The sequence below is a fragment of the Mugil cephalus genome, chromosome 11 (genome assembly GCF_022458985.1).
Source record: "Mugil cephalus isolate CIBA_MC_2020 chromosome 11, CIBA_Mcephalus_1.1, whole genome shotgun sequence".
NCBI classification, from domain to species: domain Eukaryota; kingdom Metazoa; phylum Chordata; class Actinopteri; order Mugiliformes; family Mugilidae; genus Mugil; species Mugil cephalus.
The window spans coordinates 1-6,875 of record NC_061780.1 but is presented as its reverse complement, the minus strand read 5'-3'; the positions used below and the strand labels follow the sequence as shown (position 1 = coordinate 6,875).

Sequence of the window (6,875 nt, the reverse complement as noted above, 5' to 3'; positions counted from 1 at the left end):
TAACATTGCCTTGAGTGATCAAGCAGGGGCAGTATTAATGTCCACAGCAGTGGCACATGGCTGTAACATAGCACAACACAATAGCATTGATTTAAGATGAGATGATAAATATTGTTCATTGGTCAGAGGTACTAACCAATATGTAAGCTTCCTCCAGGAAGTACTGGAGAAGGACTACAGTTAAGCACGTAGTCTATCGACCCATAGCCCTACATCTTGCTCGGTCTTAATTAATAAATTGTTTTTGTGCCTTCTAGGACTAGTTACTATTCATATGGAGTTGGTCTCTGCACCCGATCCAAGTACTCCAAGTTCCCGAATTCCAAGTTCTCCAAACACAACATTCCGTATGTGTTGCAAATGTATTGAATCAAGTAGAGTGTAAATTTCCTTTAAAAGCAGAACAAAATGCTCTCAGACCTTTTATTGAAAAGGATGTGTTTGTCATACTTTCAACAGGGTTTGGTTTAATTTACCAACTGGCCAATTGCGTGAAGATGCATTTGAGTGGCGGCCTACTTTGCCTCAGGCAAACCTAACCTGAGGCACCCTGGCTAAAAAATGGCTTAAAAATGTATGGTGGGAGAAAGAAGTTTGGATTATAAATCTATTAGGGCTTGATATGGGAAAAAGCACAGGTGAATTGTATTTGTACAATGATTGTAAATCCACAGTAAATGGAAGCTTTATCTGCATTACCTTCACAGTAAAGTACTGGCCAATTTTAGCATGACTTCCACAATATACATTGCAAATTTAAAGTAAATTACTGTCAAGTTGTACATTACTTTCACAGTACATACTGTAAAAGTACAGGGCCTTGTTGTCATGATGTAGAGCAAAAGGTTGTAATTCCCCAGTAATGTAATTACTGGGGAATTACAACCTTTTGACAACCTTTTCATATTACCACTGTAATATCATGGTAATTGCTTTGTCATTAAAGCTGTAAAAGTTACAGTACACATTTGTGTTTTTAAAACAATGCATTGTAATATCACAGATGTGAAATTGCAGTAAATTGCTTTGAGTATATTTCACAGAACACTGCTGTAATCCTTACTGTGAAAGTCATGCAAAACTTATGCAGAGTTCTATTTGGATGTAATTATGGTTCAAAAATGAAATAAAATTGAACTCCTTCTTTGTACAGTGTCATATTGACAGTCCTCCTGAAAGCACGAAATGTCACAGTTTCATGATCCGCCATGAGACCGGGTTGGCGTGAAACATACCGACGAGTTGGTAGTTTTTCCTCAGGACTCTTAGTTTTTTCCCCCAACCATATTTAAGATATCATCCTAGATATTCAATTATCATCGTAGATGATAATGTGTGGGCCCTTACAATTGCCTATACAAGGGCGCTGTGTACGACCAAATATTATATATTATCTTCATTTGCATGCATAGCAGCTCACTATTTATGATGCACACAATCACAATTGCAGGTGCAGTAGGCAGAGAATTTCCGCTGACGCAACCGCAGACGAGGTGCATTCAGTTTGACCAATCAGAATCAAGGTTTTCAAATAACTGCCCAATTACGCTGCTATACACTGTCAACATGAAAAGAATCGAAGTTTGACTTAAAATCGTGTTGTTCACCACGTTTGCTTTATTTTATTTTACCGACTCAAACTTGGCGAAGGTGGACGGCACAGACCTGATACGAAGACAAGCACAGAAGGTCCGATACGAAGGCCTGAGCAATGAAGAGAGCTGTGTGGAGCTGAGTCTGCCCAGCCGAGGCAGACGTGGGCAGACGAGAATACGGCCAGCAAAAATACTTTGTTTTAGTGGTAAGTTTCGTGAAAGTCACTTTGAGCTAATTGTTCTTATCGGGCTAGTGATGTATTTGCTAACGTTAGCTAACATAGAATGCTAACGTTAACTGCGACATCATATTGATTCTTGCTATCAACTTAGCAACCAACTTAACTTATAATAAAAAGTAACTAGCAAAACTGCTTTGTGTAGTTAAAGAATGTACTTATTAAAAGAAGAATTTATCAAAAATACATTCAATGTGACTATATTTGAACAATTCTTTTTATTGTTCCCTCAAAATAATCTTTGTCATTTCTAATAAATGGTAGTGATGCTTAATTTGTGTGTATATATATATATATATATATATATATATATACACACAGATTTTTTTTTCTGAAAACATCTGGGAGATTAGTCCACAGAGAGGGAAAGGAAATTCTGTGGCTGTGAATGCACGCTTTGTTACACAAGCCTTGTTATTGATTATTAGCAATCATATTTTGTTTTTTAAATATTTTTTTATTAAATACCTTTTGAAGAACAGCCAGTAATGTTTTAATTGCATATCAAGCCCAACAGGCCGTCTGGGGACTTTGAACTGCAAAACATCCCACCAGGATAAACGGTGTTAAAACTCCTCTCAACATCCTGACATCCTGGGTACCCTGGGTATGGACAGCCAAAGAGAGGTTCATTGGGCCCCGTGATCGTGTCTGAATTAAGGTAAGAATCATAGAATGAATGGCTTGTGTGTTTGGACTGGTGTTGTCCTATTTATCATTGCTGTATTGTTAATGAGTTGTGATGAGTCTGTTTCTGAACTAAGATATAGCCGTTCCCCTTTGTTTTATTGTCACTTGATATCGATACCACTTTAGCCACTTGATATTGGAGCTTGTTTCAGCACTGTTTGTTGTGTGTATGGCGTTTGCATCTGGGTGGAAGCCAAATGTTTGCAATGGTGATTTAATTTCTTGCATACTTTTTGGGTTGTTGCTATTGTGACTACTGTCATGTGAAATGTTTATGACAGTATTAATCGCATTGCTGTGGTAATAGAGTATTTTCCTCAGTATTCCTGTTACTGATCCACAATTGGATTGTTAAAAGCTTATGCATGTGAATTGGAAAGTCGTGGGGTGCACTGTAAAATGGGGCTCCGCCAAAAGCCACTGTTTAATTCGATCCCTGGATAAAAATACCGTTGTTGTTTTGTTTGAGTAGGTTCCATGTATTTCAGTTGAATATTTTGTGAGAGGATGGCTGCATGTCAGTGCAGTTCAAACATCGCATTTGTTTTCTGTCTGAAGTTGCCTAATGTTCCAGACTAATGAAATTAAACTCATTTCATCCTTTTTTATGCTAAATGTAATGGAAACTATGGAATGCAGTGGATTCCATGCAAGAGAATGACTGTTTGCCTCCCCTGAGACATCCAGGTGTCCGCTGAGCATGTTAAGCCCGAGATATTGATCCCTTTCTAGTGAAATTAAACTTTTTTTATTTACTTTTTATTAGCTTTCTTTCCGTAAAATACACATACTGTACGTATGCGGTAACTGGGAACAAGACAACAAAACATAACATGACAAAGGGAGGATTTGTGCACTAAGTACAACAACAGCGTTATACATAAACACATCACACATAAGGATAAAGATGCTGCTTGAAATTAAAGGGGAAGAAAAAAACATTTGTTCTTAAGGGGACCTTATCGTTGTGATTCTATATAAAATCAGGTCTCAGGTTAACACATAGCTGAGCCATTCAGGCCAGTTCTCTTCAAAAACATCAGTTTAGTTCATTGGTTTGAATGTAATTCTCTCCAAAATATATTTTGTTTGTTTGTCTTTCTTTTCTGGTCAGAGTCTTTATAGATACAACTAAAATTACTTTCAAAAGGTATTTGTCTTACTTTATGTCTTCAAATCAAAGATTTTCCTTTTAAAAACAGCCCCCAGCCTCCAAAACATGTGAAAATGATTTGCTATAGGACCTCCAACAAGCAGTCTGGTTATACTAGTGGATCTTTTGAGCTGGAGAACAAAAGAATCAAGACAAATTTTTCCAGCTGAATTCCCTCCAGGAGGGAGAGCTGGTCACTAACCACTGCTGTGAGAATGTGAGGCCCCCCTCTGTTTCCCATCGTTCCTTAATATCTAAAGTATGGCCAAGATTTTGAAGACCTTTGTGTCGTTTGGATATTATCTTTAGGAAGGGGACATTCTTGTAGGCTCTTTGAAAAGTGTTATGAATTCCATCTCTCTCCCATCCCTTGGGAATTCCTTACCTTTAAAGTCTTATGAATGGTTCCTTCCTGGAAAACTCAAAACTTTATCTGTGGGCTACTAATATTCGTGTGTCTTTTATTGGAGGTGTAATTTTAAAGCAACATGTCAACGTACATATCAGAGAGACGCGTATTCAGAAAGTTTTTGTCCCACAAATATGTGTTGTTAAATTGCCTTTAATGTTCTTAAATTCGCCAGGCGGAAGATATCCTTTGCACTAAATTTTGCGTGATTGTCATTAATCTGCAATTTCAGTGACAAAAGAAATGTGAACCTATCAGTTACTGATACTTTGTTTTGGACATATGTGATTGAGCAGGGAGAGAAGTTTCTGAATCATTTTGTGCCGTGCGTGTGAGTGTTTCAGTGTATGTTTTGTGGGTTTTGGTAAAAAAAAATTGGCACCATCTAGTTCTGTTCAGGTATGCACATAGCGCTGGGTCTGAGGTAGCTTGATTCAACACTGAGACCTTTCCAGGAATATGTTGGATCTAAATGTTGTACTAAAGATGAGGAAGTTGTGTAACTGGGCCTCATTAAAGACACATTGTATGTGGGTATATAAGAGTTTGGTGATCTTTTGTTGGAGGTGCAATATAAAGCAACGTGCCAACAGTGAGAATTTGCTATGTGTCAGAGAGATGCTCCGGAGAATTCAGAAAGTTTTTGTCCCACCAGCGTGTGGTGTTGTAAGGTCGGAAAGGTCACTAAACAGACCTTTTCGCAGAGTGTTGCTGAGGCTTGTTGGGCCAAGCAGGAACCTGCTCACATTCGCCAGTTGAAGCAATCCGTTTTTTAGGTTTTGTGGCACACGATTGTCATTAATCTACAATTTCAATGAAAAAGAAATATATCACTAACTGAGTTTTGACTCTGACCTATGTGATAGAGCAGGGAGAGAGCTTTCCGAAAGTTTTGTGCCATGGCTGTGGGTGTTTGAGTCCATGTCTCCTGGGTTTGGTTTGTGTTGCATTTTAGTCGTCAAGATACAGACACTGTAAAAATGAAAAAGTTGAGAAAACTCAAAATTTCAAGGCAACTTATTGCAATCAATGTTTGAGTTTTGAGCCCAACCAAAAACTCATATTGTTTTGTTTTTACATTTTCCTTTTGAGACAAACTTGAAAGTTAGACTTGTGCCAAGTCTATGTTTTCAAACAGTTTGGGCCAACTAATAATCTTTTGTTCAGATAAAGTAGTTTTCTCCATTAGTAAAACTTAAAGGTTAGCGTTATACCAACTAAGAATTTTACTCACTCAAAAAAGTAAGTTAGGGTTGTTAAGTTAACATTTCAAGTTAAGGTTAATAACATTTAAAATTGCATTTCACAGAATACAAAACAAGTTTAAAGTTTACTTCATACTTTATTGAAATAATTGGAAATTGTTCCATTTAACAATTTAACAGTAGCAGCAGAGAATTGCTGTCTTACTACAGCAAAGTGCAGAACAAGTAGCTCCATAACAATAATAACTTCAAGTGTTATTGACCTATGATCAAATACATTCGAAACATTTTTACCATTTCATATACAAGTCATTGAGCAGTGTGTTACAATTGTAACAACAGCAACAACATTGCTGACATATCTCAATTTTACATTGTAAATTGGGCAGAATTATCCAACTGAATAAAACACCCATAAAAACAAAACAAAAAAGTTTGCCATGCATGTCTGCATGTAGACAAAAGCAACATAGAGTGATGCTTCTACCCTTTTATTTCCCTTTGGTTATTAGCCTCTGGACCCTGATCCAGACAAGAGGCAAACATTTTTTTTAATTTAATAAGCTTCACTCTAATGAACGGTAGTAAATGGGATTCATTCTGCTTAGTCATCTGATAAACTTTCCAGTGGTGTACACAATTATTCCGTACCCTACCGTGCGTTTGTTTCTTGTTAATGCACACACAGTCCAAGCGATTATATCTATCCTCTTGTCTGGATAGATATGTTGAGCCTCCTATTGTACTCACCAAGCATGTCCTGAAGAACTTCTCTGAATCCTCACGAAGAAACAGGGTTAGACCTTGCAGGGATGTGCTCCTTCTGTGTAGTCCAATGTCAGATGTTTGAAACCCCCCGCCAAAAAAAAAGAAACTACTTGTCAGAGAAGTGACCAACTGTATTATTACATAAGTTGCTATTACGGCCGTGAGGGTTGGCCGCATGTCTCTCCCTCTTGATGTGTGTGTGCATGCACTGGTGTGTCTGTTTCTATCTTGCGCTAGGTGTATTGTGGAGAGTCTCCAGTGGGCGTGTCTCCAGAGAGCGTTTCCGACCTGATCAGCTTAAGTGTATAGTGTATTAGGGTTGGGATAGAAAATCAACTCACATAAGTATCAGGATTTGTTCAAAAAAGTTTCCACTTTTGTCCAGTGCAGGGTGAAATGTGTGTGTGTGTGTGTGCATGAGGTGTAAGTGAACGAGCGAGCGGGCGGAGAGTGAGTGTGCATGTGCAGGGTCCAGGGTGTACGCCCCCTCGTCCCGGTTGATAATTTTGTGTGCCCGCTTCCTGATTTCTATGGCCTCCAATTTCTCCTGCAGTGATCTGTGATTGCTCCTGATTTCCCGCTGTCTCCTGTTTCGCATTCTTTTTGTGTTCATTTCTCCATGTGTAGAATGATCTTCCAGTTTCTCCAATGTATGTTTTTGGGCATGTTTATGTTTTGCACGATATTTCATAGATGATGTTGCATTTTTTGTCCAGTTCTATTTTGTCTTTTGGGTGTACTATGAGTTAACAGAGTTTTTTTGTGTGGTTTTATTGCTGCGTTGATGTGATGTTTTTTCATGATGTGTTGTATTGC

At 38.1% G+C, this 6,875-nt stretch overlaps 1 long non-coding RNA gene across 1 annotated transcript; it reads left to right on the top strand.

Annotated features, from left to right (window-relative positions):
- LOC125016766 lies at positions 1-2,663 on the top strand. Its single transcript, XR_007113752.1, has 3 exons — positions 1-347; positions 1,451-1,801; positions 2,344-2,663. It is a non-coding gene; the product is annotated as an uncharacterized LOC125016766 (long non-coding RNA).
- Positions 2,664-6,875: the final 4,212 nt, after the last annotated feature.